Source organism: Rhinolophus ferrumequinum (genome assembly GCF_004115265.2).
Source record: "Rhinolophus ferrumequinum isolate MPI-CBG mRhiFer1 chromosome 15 unlocalized genomic scaffold, mRhiFer1_v1.p scaffold_54_arrow_ctg1_1, whole genome shotgun sequence".
Lineage (NCBI taxonomy): Eukaryota > Metazoa > Chordata > Mammalia > Chiroptera > Rhinolophidae > Rhinolophus > Rhinolophus ferrumequinum.
This window is the reverse complement of record NW_022680357.1, coordinates 10881563-10895314: the sequence shown is the minus strand read 5'-3', so window position 1 is coordinate 10895314 and position 13752 is coordinate 10881563. Positions and strand designations below refer to the sequence as shown.

Below are 13752 nucleotides of genomic sequence, written 5' to 3'. Positions count from 1 at the left end.
GCACTTGGAACGGCAGTGTTAGTCGATGAGATGGCGTTTATTTAGCTAGTTCCGCAGCACAGGGTCGTGACTTTGTCCCGGGTATTTGGTCTTATACGCCAACACCCTTCTCTGCAGGGTAAATTCTTAGTGGTGGAATTCCGGGCCAAAGGGGGTGTGCATTTTTCTCTCGGTCGGTACTTTTCAAGGTTCTTAACCAGAGGCACCTGTTAGGAACTCAGTGGGCCCCGCTGAAGCCCTTACGGTTGTGTGGAAGTTTTGTGTCTGTTCACCCTGCCAGGGAGAGGGTTTAGACCTTCGATCTGAGGTTCAAGCAGCTCTGTGACTCCCAGAAGGGCAAAAGCAGCAGCTTCAGACTCGCTCCCCCCACGCAGCCACTCTGGGCACCTTTGGCAGCAAGTGATTCTGCCTCCGTCTCCAGTGTCTTCTCAGACAGGTTGAAGTTTTGCTGCATAAACACATGCTCCACTCCCAGATCCGCTTCCTGCCCCGGTGGGGAGAAGACCAAGTGTCAGGGGAGAGCGTCTTCCTCCTGAAGGCCCAGCTGCCTGACTGCTGAGACTACACATTGTTTCTAGAACTCCCAGGGAGCCCTCAAATCTCCTGCTTTTCACTAAGTGCACAAACGCTGATTGCCTTGACCTCCCTACAGACCTTTCTGCTGCTCTCCAGAGGGGCACGTGCAGCCCGAAAACACTGCCTTTAGAGAAACTCCAGTTCTAGCTGCTGGACCCATCACAACAACGGTAAGAGCCAGAGTTCTGGAGTTTTCTGAAGCCTGTTCTGGTGGGGTCACCGGTGGCCTTGGGCCCAAGGTCAACTTGAGTCTATCTTCCATCTATTTGCCCAGCGCTGGGGGGAGACCTGTGCACAGGCTGCACCTGGTCTCTGCCATCCCGTTGCTGAGCGGGGACAGAGAACAAGAGACATGGACCAAATCAAAGGAGACTTAATTGAAAGGGTGATAAACAGGGCAGAGGCCAGGACAGCATAATAGTGGGGACTCCAGTTTGGATGGACAATGGGGGAGGCTTCTTTGGGGGAAATACATTTTAAGTTGAAAATTAAAACATGAAACAGTTTTGTTCCCATGGAAGCATGCTGCAGGTAGGGGGAACAGTAAGTGCAAAGGTCCTGGGGCAGGAGGGAGAATGGCGTGGCTAAGGACCTGGCAGTTCATCAGAGTGGCTGGCAGGGTGAACGAAAGGGAGAATTGGCTGTTCCTTTGTTAATTTACTTGTTTCAAGTTTGTCTCTCCTACTAAAGGGGAGGGAACTTCTGGCAGCTTCATTCCTGGGTGCCTGCCTGGTGCCCACTGCTGCACCTTGGTACTCAGGGAAAATGTAGTGGAGAGCTTCAGGGGTGGCGTGATCGGATTAGCATCTCGGGTATGGATCTTCCCCATGTGATGCCAGTGCCCGAGAGGCAGGTGGATTACCGTTCACAGCTCGAGCCTCCACCAGCCCTGCGTGGAGGGCAGCACTCACCTGACGGTGCAGTACAATGGGCGCTGCCCTGGGTGGACACTCCTGGCCACCCGGTGGGAGTGAGCAGGTGGGTGTCAGAGCCTCCCTGGCCAGTGGTTAAATTTTCTGGCCTCCAAGCCTTGCCTTAGCCGTGCCACTACCTGGAACACCTTTCTCTTTTGTTTGCCTGGCTAACTCAAGACTCAGACCTTTGTGTCCCGTGACACTTAGAATTACATCCTGACTTCTTACCCTCACCAACAGAGCTCCTCCGCCTGGCACACAGTCAGTCCTTTAGTGAATAGTTGTCACCTCGGTGCTGCTGAAAATTGTTTTCCCGACCCAGAGCAGGAGTCTGCAAACGCTTTCTGTGAAAACTCAGTAATTATTTTAGCTTTCGCAGGCCCCACAATCTCTGTTGCAACTACCATCTCTGCCATTGTAGCATAAACACATCACAGAAAATCCACAACTGGATGGGTGTGGGACTGTGTCCCCGTAAGACTTTTGCTATGGACTAAATGTTTGTGTCCCCCAACCCCACCCTGCGAGATTCATGAGCTGACGCCCCAATGTCGTGGTATTGGGAGGTGGGGTCTTTGGGGTGATTAGACCATGGAGATGGAGCCCCCATGATGAGACTAGAGTTCTTATAAGAAGAGGAAGAGAGCTCACCCTTTTTCTCTTTCCACCGTGTGAGTACACAATGAGAAGATGGTTGCGTGCAAACCAGGAAAAGAGTCCTCCTCAGACCCCGACCGGGCCAGCTCCCTGATCTCGGCTTCAGCCTCCAGAACCGTGAGAGAGAAGTGTCTGTTATTTAAGCCACCCAGCCTGTGGTATTTTGTTACAGCAGCAGATATTGACTAAGACAGCTTCATTTACAAAAACGCGCTGTGTTTGGCCTGTGTGCCGTGGTTTCCTGACCTCTGACGTAGGGGATCTTGGCATCAATCTTCCTAGGAGTGAAACTTGTTTTTGCCTATGTGTCCTTAGCAAGTTGTATTATGTCTCTGGGCCTCAGTTTCCTCGTCTATAAAATGGAGACAGCAGTATTTATCTCTTATGCAGAGGTTGTGAGAATTGGTATGTAAAATAAAAAAGTAATAACCTCCTTTGAGTACTAGAGACGTGCTTCCAAAGCCCTCACCCAAGTCTCTTTCTTGATTCCCCAAGTAGAAGCTCTGGGACGTAACCCCATTCTCCAGTAGGCATTTATTGAGCACCTACTGTGTGCTGGGCCCTGGGCAAGGAAGATTGTGGTGGTTTCTCCCTTGTGGGGTATACATACGTCTGTCAGAAGGAGGATGAACCAAGCCAGCTGCTGAGCCCCCAGACCTGTCCTTCTGGGGCCGTACTTCCCCACCACTTAAACAGGGCTATGAGTGGGTCCCAAAGGTTTGCTCGCTGAAGTCCTTGGAGCCCCTGACGAGAAACAAAGTGCAGGATGACAACCTAAAACACCTGCAGAAATGTTTCCCAGTGGTGTTTACTGTTTTTTCAACCGGAGATTGCAGAATGGCGCCGTGGGCCAAATCTAACCTGCAGGTGTGTTTTGTCTGGCCTGCTTTGCATTTAAATTTTTTTCCCCAAAATTAATCGTCAACATTGAAAATCAGAAGATTTGGAATAAAACCCAGATTTTGGCTTCTAATTTTAAAACATCAGAAGATCTGACACACTGGGGCTAGAAACCCACCTGCGAACAACAGGCTAGAACCAGGTAGACGAGGATCCTTTACGTTGGCTGTCTGTTCTCTTCTTAGCTCTGTGTTTGTTTAATGACATACATTTTTCTATTTTCTTGAACCTTTATTTATTTCTTCTCCATCTTGGTTCTGGAATAAAGCCATGTATTTATTTAGAGATGTACATTAATGATAAAATTCCGTGGTAAGACCTTTTTAAGTTCTCCGTCAACCCAGGTGGTAGAAGATGGCAGCCTGCTGTTGTTTACTTGGCATGTGGCAGGAGCTAAATAGTTGTTGAGTGAATAAATGGTTAACTACGTGTCTCAGTGTCCTATGGCAGCTGTAACAAATTACCACAAACTTAGTGGCTTAAAAAACCACGAATTTATTTTATACGTCTGGACCTCGGAAGTCCAAGATGGGCTTCCCTGGGCTAAAATCAAGGTGTCAGTAGGGTTAGGTTCCTTCTGGGAGCTCCAGGAAGAATCTGTTTCCTGGCCTTTTCTAGCTTCTCAAAGATGCCCACATTTCTTGGTTCATGGTCTTTTTCTCCATCTTCTAAGCCAGCAGAGTTGCATCTTCCTCTCTCTCTTCTCTGATCTTCCTGCCTCCATCTTACAAGAACCCTCGTGATTACCTTGGGCCCACTGGATAATCCAGAATAATCTCCCATCGCAAGGTCCTTAACTGCAAAGTCCCCTTTGTCCTGTAAAATAACGTAGTCGAAGGTTCTGGGGATTAGGACGTGGACATCTTTGTGTGGGGTGGGTATTATTCTGCCTGCAACACTATGAATTAAGCATTATTTCATCCCAGTATGGCTTTAGCTTGGAGTTTCAGACTACAACTAGTGATTCTTCAGTCTTCTAAATATTTATTGACACCTACTCTGCCCCCGGACCTGTACTGAGTATTAGCAGTGAACAAAAGGGAATAGTGCCAGGGCACTCCCTTTGAATGAGACACAGGTGTTTAAGTTTGCCCCCTCAAGCCCACCCCACTAACCCTACCTGTGGGCACTGGAGTTGACCATCCCTGTGTGAAAGACCCCACATGCACCTGTCCCCACTTTCTGTCCTCTGCTTAGAACAGTACAGACTGACTGTGCTTTAACCCTTCAGTCTTGGGACCACTTTCTTCTGGCTGGGGGGTTGCAAGTGTGGCTTCTGCAGCCACTTAGAGATGGGAGGTAACCTCCCTCAGTGCTCCTGGTTCTTGCACACCCAGGCTAAGAACAGGGAGGTGGAGGCCACTTTGTAAGTCAACCAGAAAGTCGTGCTGCCCTAAAAAATTCTGCACCATGAAGATCTTACAGGTCCTGGATGTGACTCCCTTCTCCCATGTACTCATTCCAGGTCGGGCAAATGCGGGTTGGTGGCCTCCAAGCAGAGTTCAACTGTTGGTGAAAGGAAAGGGTCCTGTCTGTTTCTTCCTAGCTGAGAATCCCCCAGGCCCTGAGTTTGTCTTCCCATGGAGTCCCCAGGGAGCGTTCGACTGTAATGTGGGTGCAAGAGCTACCATCAACAGCAATGTCACAGCCCAGGTGGGGAGGCCGAGTTCTGCCCCCTTGCTGTGGGAGGAAGGGTTTTAATGGGAGAGTGCAGGTATCCTGTATGGGCTGCCTAAGGAGGCGGCAGGGTGGCCCTGGGAGGTCGGCAGCCCAGCCCTATGTTGGCAGTGTGCATGTGCTTTATCACGACACACTGACTGTCGTGATGTAAGTTAGCTTTGCCGTGAAAGTTTACTCCCCAGTCACTTCACAGTCCAGTGTGACTCTGCTCTACGCAGTTACTCCAGGACCCAGGCTCCCTCCACCTTGTGGCTCTCTCCTGCTGGCTGGCCGGCGGATGGGGAAAGAGCCGGTGAGAATTACGCAGGGGGTTGTCTTGGGCCAGGCCCTTTAGTAGTCCATTGTCACTTCTGCCCACAGTCTGTTGGCCAGAACTCGTCACCTGACCCCACCCAGCTGCAAGGGAGGCTGGAAATGTGGCTTTAGCTGTATGTCCAGGAGGAAAAGGAAATGCTGTTTGGTGACTATATAGCAGCCACTGTAGGTATATTTGTTTATTCGTCATTATATATAGATTGTGTCTGCTGTGTGCCAGGCTCTTGGCTACGTACTGGGGAGGCACACATGACTGTGTTTCTGTCTTTATCTTCAAGGATCTTTCAAGTTCAAATCCTAGCTCCACTGCTGACTAGCTGTGTGACCTTGGGTAAATTACTCAACCCCAGTCAGCCTCCGTTTTTCCAGCTATGAAATGGGGATAATGATACGAGAGCAGTGGTGAGGATTACATGAGGTGATAATTGTGAAGCCGGAAACCCAGTGCCTGTTCACGGTCAGGGTGAAATAGAGAGCAACCATGGGCTTGGGAGGCATGAGCAGACACCATGGCAGGGAAAATTGGGGGCCTGGGGCCCCACAACTGTCCTCCCAGCCCATGTCTGCAGCCTTACTTCTCAAGCTTCCTCGTAAGGCAGACTGAGTAAGATTTAGGTTCAGAAACGCCAAGAAATGATGGAGGTTTCTGACATCTGCTGTTGGGCCTCAGCTTTGGGCAAACTCGGGGATGACTTGTCTCTTCTCAGGTGTCAGCTAGCCACCCTCTGGACTCCTGCATCTCACTCCCTGCTCCCTCTGACCTGCTTTTCCAATTCCCTTCCCTTCCCAACAGGTCTTGGTCCAGCTGAATGGATCTGACTCCCACTTGATGGTGTTCTTCTAGCTCAGACTTCCCTGTGGACCTACATTTCCTCCGAACTTCCAGGTATGGAGGATGGTCCCTTTGGGATGACCTTGAATTGCCTGCCAAGTATTGTCTTTGAGCAGCCAGCTTGCTGGGAAATGAGGAGGAAGGAAGGGAGGATGGATGCCCCAGGGAGGGAGGAGGTGGGAGGTCACACCATGATGTTGCACTTAACCAGACAACCCTTCCAGAATCAAGAACAGATGGAAGGGAGGCTTCCAAATCCATCATTTGGAAGTGATTGTCCAGGCGAGAAGGGTTTTGAGCTCCCTGGGTGTGTGTGTGTGTGTGTGTGTGTGAGTCAGTCAGTGAAAAGATCATATATCACCCTTAAAATGGAGAGAAACAAAATTTGTCCTCTAAACCCCATCTTGTCGTTGGGTTTGGGAGAAGCCTGTGTGGTCCTTTTTCTGACCCCAGGGTATTTTGCCCAGCGTAACGTAGAAACATTGAGAGGATTCCACTCTGTAAGGAAATAAAGGGGCAGAGAAAGACGAGCCGGTGAAGGTTGTGCTCAGCGCCCAGGGCCCAGTCCTTAGAAAGCACCCGGGTGTTTATTGCTTTGCTGAGCTGGCACCGTGTACTGTGTGCACAGGAATTAGCTTAGTGGGCTAGGGAGGCAGAGGTGTAGACAGGTGATCCAACCGTGAGAGCCATTTCTCCAAGCCTGCTGGGAGCTCAGCCCGGGCGGGTGGGTTTCAGATTGGAGCCTGAGAAGGGCTCTGACTTATGGAAACTGACCGTTCTAAGATGCACGTGTTCTCACGTGGTGACACGTATGATATCAGTATGTGTCTTCAGATTGACACGGGTGTGTTGTTTCCTTGGCAGCCTTTCACTTTCGAGGTGGTCCATAAAATCGGGGCACATCTGAGGGCTACGGGCATCGCAGATTCAAAGCCATGCCGTCACGGTTCTCAGCTGTAACAGGAGCCGACGTCTGTTTTCTTTTGTTTTGGTTTTTAAGTGTACTCTATTGTATCATAATTTATTAAGGAAGGAAGTCACTTAGTTTGTGTCCAGATTTTTGCTGCAGTGAATTTCCTTACACAAAATCTTTGTCTGATTGGATGGTTATATCTGCATGATAAGCTCCTAGTATTATAATTCCAAGTCAAAAAGAATATGCATTCTACATTTTAGTGGATGTTTATTGTCCAAAAGATTAGGCCAGTTTACATTTAGTAGCAACTGTGTGAAAGTATCGGTTTCTTTTTTTTCCCCTTCTTTTTACTTATTTATTTTTTAATTAGTTTCAGGTGCACAAAACAATGTCCTAGACATTTATCATTTCTATCCCTCACACAGTGATAACCCCCTCCCCCATCCACTACCCCTCTGAATCGCACACAGCCATTACATTTCCACTGTCTATTCCTAATGCTGTACTCCACTTCTGATAACTATATACATATATAAACTTGTAGTTGACATTCATTATTGTTCAGCTTCAGCTTCAGGTGCACAGTGCAGTGATCAGGCATCTACATCATCCCTGAGGTGGTCTCCCTAACGAGACAAGTGTCCATCGGATACCCTACAAAATCTTTACAACATTAGTGCTTACGTTCCCCCAATTGACTTCCGTATCCCCGTGGCCATCGTGTGGTCACCGACTGTGCTTTCTAATCCCCTCACCTTCCCCCTTATCCCCACCCCCCTCCCATCTAGCAACCCTCAGTTTTTTCTCCAAGTCTCTGAGACCGTTTCTGATTAGTTCATTCATTTATTCGTTTCTTTAGATTCCACATATAAGTGAGATCATATGGTATTTGGCTTTCTCTGTCTGACTTATTTCACTTAACATAATGTTCTCTAGGTCCATCTGTATCATTGTAAATGGTAAGATTTCTTTCTTCTTTATGGCTGCGTAATACTCCATTGTATAAATGTACCACAGTTTTTTAATCCAGTCATCTACCGATGGGCATTGCGGTTGTTTTCATGTCTTGGCTATTGTGTATAGTGCTGCAATAAACATAGGGGTGCGTAAATTTTTTTGAATTAGAGTTTTGGATTTCTCCGGAGAGATACTTAGGAGTGGAATTGCTGGGTCATAAGGTAGTTCCATTTTCAGTTTTTCGAGATACCTCCATACTGTTTTGCACAGTGGCTGCACCAATCTGCAATCCCACCGACAGCGCACAAGGGTTCCCTTTTCTCCACATCCTCGCCAGGAGCTGATGTCTGTTGAGTGTTTGTCCTGTGCTGGGCTCTGCTCTAAACCCTTTACGTGGATCATCTTGTGGAGGCCTTGTGATACCACTGTCACACCATTTTGCAGATGAGAATCCGAGACAGAGAGAGATGACCTGAGTTGCCCAAGGTCACTGACCACGTAAGTGGGGTTGTTGGTCGGGAACCCCAGGTGGTCTGGCTGCAGGGTCCATGCTACCTGAGGACCCACCTAGGAGAGGGGGGATCCCACTGGAAGCTTGGCTGCTGGGCCATCTAATGGGTTCAGACTTTTTATTATTATTTTAAGGCAGCAGAACCCTTTGTTCACATTACCTTTGGGGTTGAATGGAAGCTGGGGAAGCGCAGGAGCTAGGCTTCCTCAACCTCTGTCCCCGCCCTTGAAACCCCCAAGGTATCTATATGCCCTGTTTCTAAACCTAATTTTCATTATTGCCCCTCTAAGGAGCCTTCTTAGAATCCCCCCCAATCGCCCCCTTTATGCACTTTTAATTCTGCAGATATATTTGACTTCTGTTTATGGGCTGTGTGCATATATCTATGCTTCGTATACAAAAAGAGTAAGTGTTTTTTACCCATCCCCCTCCAAGAACCAGTTTTTGCGTTTGGGGGCAATATTGCCACTTTTCAGGGTGCATGCTCTGCAGGACCTCTCGGCCTGTGGAGGACAGTCAGAGAAAACAGGGGTGCAGCCTAGGAGTTCTCAGCCCCAGCCACACAGTGGGATCCCCTGAGAAGGTTTTAGAACATACCTGGACCCCAGCCCAGAGATGCTGGGGCTATTGGTCGGGGATCCCAGGCATACTTTAAAAAAATTGATGCACTTCCTGTTTTGGAGCAGCTTTAGGTTTATAGAAAGACTGGGGAAAAAGTATAAGAGTTCCCACCCAGTTCCCCATTATTAACATGTTGCATTAGTGTTGTACGTTTGCAACAACTGATGACCCAATACTAATGCATTATTATTATTTTATTATTATTATTAACTAAAGTCCATAGTTTACAGTAGGGTTCACTCTGTGTGTCATACAGTTAGTCTATGGGTTTTGCCAAATGCATAATGTCATATGTCCATGTTTACTGTATCATACAGAATCGTTTCACTGCCCTAAAAGTCCCCCATGCTCCATCTATTCATCCCTTCCTCCCCCTTTCCCCCCCAGCCACCACTCAGCTTTTTGCTATCCTTTTGGTTTTGCATTATTCCAGAATGATGCAGTTGGAGTCATTCAGTATGTAGCCTCAGGGCCTTTGCACAGGCTGTTCCCTCTACCTGGAATGCTCTTCCCTACACATCTGCTTGGCTTACTCCCTCACCTCCTTTGGATATTTTTCAAATGTCATCTCCTCAGTGAGGTCTTTTTACCCATCCTATGTGTTTGCACCCCCACCTTCCTCTAGCTCTCCCCACCCCTCTTCCTGGCTTTGTCGTTCCAATGTATTATATCACTTACTTATTAAATATCTTTGTTTCTTGTTGCCTGTCTTCTACCCACGCCACATGAGAATGTACACTCCACAAGGACAGGGGTGATTTTTGTCTGTTTGTGGAGTGGCATATAGTAGGTGTTCAATTAAACATCTGTTGAATGAGTGCCTGAACATATGAGGTGGGAGTTAGTAATGCCATCCCCATTCTGCAGGGGAGGAATGGAAGCTCAGAGGTTGAGTCACGTGTCCTAGGCCACACAGCTAGTTGGTTAAGAAGTCGGGTTGAACCCAGGCAGTGGCTCCAGAACCACTCCATTGCCCCATGTAGAGTGTGGAGATCAGGACCCATGGTGGCCCCCAGTGCCTTGGTCATAGATAGTCTCCTGGCCCCACACTCCTCCATCCTTGGTCCTCAGCCTTCTGCAGGGTGAGTGGGACCCGGGTCAGACGCGGTGTGTCTTAGTGAGCTGACCTCAAGGACTGCTCTGGGAACCTGGGGGGTAAGTGATGGGACAGCCCTCCCAGAGATGACCTTGCTTACACTGCTGCAGTTCCCAGCCCCCAGGAGACCTGGCGTGGGGTCACCTCCAGCCAGGGTGACCTCTCACGTCCCCTGTTGCTGAGCACATTTTAACCCTCCCAAGCCTTCAGGAAGCATTTTCTGCCTGGAGATAACCTTGGTATCTTTGACAGTCAAGGAACGCCCCAGGCATGAGACTGCCCTCTTCAACACATGTCCCCTCTCTCCAACTGCCCCCCACATAGTAGGTGCACATATTGCATAGTGAAGAACAGAAGTCACCATTTCCTGAGACCTGTGTGCCCTACGGGCAGGTGTTCTCAGGTGTGTTATCCCTGTTACTCCTGGCGACAACCCTCAAGGTGGGTGGGCTGTGCCTACTTTATGGATGAGGAAATGGAGGCCCTGAGCTGCCAGGCTTGTCTGCGTCTGCCTTGGGATGCCACCCGCCCTGATGGGCTCAGATGGCAGGTGAAGAGGCTGGGCCAGGTAGCCCTGGGCACCCAGCCTCTGATGTGGCCTGGACTCCATCTGTTTATTCTGGAGAGCCATTTCTAACTGTAGATGGAGGAGTGTAAGTCAAAGAATGATAACTCCTGACCTTGGGGTCCAGATCCTGGAGTCTGCCTTTCAGGAGGGTTTTCACCTGCCTGCAGACATGAGGTGTGGTCCCGCTCAGAGGGAGGGGACTGGAAGAGATGTCCACGAGGAGTGGCAGGGGATGGGGTCCCTCCAGCCTGGGCCGGGTGAGCTGCAGGTTGATATCAGTTGATGTTGAATTGAAGCATTCATTCATTTGTTCATCCCTTTAGTAAGCACCGGACACTTGCTGTGTGTCTGTCAGGAGCTGTGCTAAGCACGGGGGACAGAGCAGGGAACAAAACAGACCCCAGGCCCTGCCCCAGGGGCTGACCTTCTGGCCAGGGAGGGAGCGGGAAAGAGTGGGAGGTACTTTAGATGGGCAGTTAGAGGAAGCTACGCGGAGGAGGTGTTGCGTCAGCAGTAACCCCAGTGAGAGGAGGAGATGGCCAGGCCGAGATTGAGGGACTCCTTGTGACAGGGATGTCACAGGGGCTCAGACACGTGAAAGGCGTGCACAGGGTCCATCCCACTGGCATCTACAGGGTACAGCCCCTCTGCAGTCTGTGTGTCCCTGAGCTGGGAAGGAAGGTGAGCCTGAGTCTGGTGTGCCGAGGACCCACTATGTGCACGATTGGTGGGGATGCTCTGGCCTTGTGTCTCTCCGGCACTTCGCAGTTTGTAAATAATAAGAAGAGTTGTAACCAGCGTCTGCTGCGCAACCTCTGTATCCCAGCCGTGAGGACTGGCCTCCTGGAGCCCTGTTTTCCAGTTCCTGGTCCCATGTCCTTTCTGCTCTTCGACTCTTAAGTCAAAATCGAAGCCCAGCTTCCATTTGTAGAGTACCTACTGTGTGTTTGGCAGTGTTCTAAGGGTTTGCTATGCATTGATTCGTTTCCTCCTAACACCCCAGTGAGAAGCAGGGTGGCAGAGTTCTTATGAATTTCATCTCTGGAGATCAGATCCCACTCTGTCACTTGCTGGCTTTGGGCCAGTCCCTCACCCTCTCTCTGCCCTCAGTCTCCTCGTCTGTGAAATGGGGATAATACTGCACTGGTAGCATGGGGTTTGTGAGGGTCGAGTGCACTAATACCAGCAATGCGCCTCGGATGGTGCGTGGATAGAGTTGATGCTTAGAAGCTTTTGTGGCTGTGGTGATGACGATGGTCATTACAATACCGTTGTCATCTCTGGGTCCCACAGGAGAGTGTAGCCGACCTGCTCAAGGTCCCCTAGCAAGTCGGCAGCAAAATAGGAACTCTGGCCTGGCACCCGGCCTTTCCCATGCTGCCCTCCGACCTCTGAGAAGGGGAATCCGCTGTGGCCCCCACTGCATGGGGCCAGGCGCTGGTCACTGTCACTTGGCGTGAACTCGCCGTGCCTGGCTGGGTCCCCTGCTCCTCCATGATCACAGAGCACATGCGGAGCAGGCACCCAAGTCTTGTCCAGAGCCTCCTATCTTGGATTCTCCAGTGGTTCCCCACTGTGGGAGCAGGGACAGTTCCCAGAGGCCTAGGGGCCAGGATGGCACCCCTCATGCAGAAGGTCTGAGTCATTGTACCCCACAACTGAGCAGACATGAGTCGTTTTCTCCCAATTTCATCTGAACCCCTTTCTTGGGGCTGGGTGGTGGGGAGATCTGCACGGAGCTCATTCTTTGCTGATGTCTGGGGTGCGGGTCTGCATTGGGGGCCCATCGGGGGCACTGCCAACCTGGGCTGCAATGAGGCAGCAGACCAGGCCCCACCCACACGTCCTCACTGTCCCGGGGCGTCAGGAGGGTCTGGGCCTGCTGGCAACTGCCACACCGGCCTAGGGGACAGGGGCGTGCTGGGGCTACCGAGTGTGGCCTGGCCTGTGAGGGTCCCAGCCCCGTCCCCCCCATCCCCATGCCTCACAGCCTGCCCCCGCCCTGCTTGTATTCCAGGCGCTCTGGGCAGGGGAAGAGATGAGCGTCTCCCTGCAGCTGACCTGGTCCTTGACATCTGTGGCCAGAACCGGGGGCTCAGGTGAGGGTTCTCTGTGGCTCTGGTGACCACTGAGAGGCGGCAAAGAATGGGTGAGGGAGCCATCAGCTGCACACCTACTGTGTGCTGACCCCCGACCACAGCATCTCCTTGAATCCTCCCCACAATCCCACTGCACAGATGTGGAAAGAGAGGCTCAGAGAGGTGCAGTGACTTGCCCAAGGCCACACAGCTAATAAAATAACTTTAATCTTTGGGATCAGGATATGAATGAGGAGTTCTTGGTCCCCCAAACCTAAAGCACCTCAGGCCTCAAATACGTATTAATAACTATCATATCTCTTCAGTCTGCGAGCCTACTAGGAGCCTGGCACAGTGCCCAGTGTCTTACACATATCTGAATAGCCAGGTGGGCCACCAACCACGCTCTGGCACTCGCGCCAGGTCACTAAGGGAGATGAGTAAGCCACCTGTTAACGGTGGTGACCAGTGGTTCTCACCGGGAGGCCAGTTTGCCCACCCAGGGCCATTGGCAATGACGGGGGAAATTCTGGTGGTTGTCACTGAGGATGCTGCTAAACCTCCCATTGCACAGATCAGCGCACAGTGATTACACGGCGCAGGTGGCAGTTGCGTTGACATCACCCTGGTGTGGAGGAGCCAGCAGGATGGGGCAGCACCCCAGCGCTAGCAACGGTGGGCAGCCGTTAGTACCCTGCCGGAGAGGTGCGGGAGGCGCGCTGTGTGGACAGGGCTGCTGGGCGGGGCCCACAGGAGACATGCCACCCAGTACTGCTATAGCCCCTACACCGACGGGGCAACCGAGGCTCAGAAAGTGCAGCTGAGGAAGTTGCCCAATGTGCCAGAACTAGGCAGAGGCCTAGCCGGGATTCCAATGCAGGTTGCCTGGCACCAGACTCCAGCCGTAACCACCGCCCGGCATGGCCTTCAGGCCTCAGGGCGGATGAATGGCCGGCCCTTTGTTGGGCTGCTGTGTTTGTGGCTCTCCGGCCCTCTGTGGGGTGTTGGATCGGTTGTGACCGGGCCCTGGGCCCTGGACAGGGTGTCCTCCTGCCACGCCTCTCACCCTCTCTTTCCTTTCTTCCAGCAAAGAGCTGCAGCTATCAGGTCGGCACGGCCTCCCTGCCCTCC

The 13752-nt window shown here is 51.0% G+C and overlaps 1 long non-coding RNA gene across 1 annotated transcript; it reads left to right on the top strand.

Moving 5' to 3' along the window:
* The first annotated feature begins 442 nt into the window (after positions 1 to 442).
* LOC117019864 (uncharacterized) lies at positions 443 to 12635 on the top strand. The gene is made up of 3 exons (XR_004422579.1): positions 443 to 746; positions 5836 to 5928; positions 12561 to 12635. It is a non-coding gene; the product is annotated as an uncharacterized LOC117019864 (long non-coding RNA).
* Positions 12636 to 13752: the final 1117 nt, after the last annotated feature.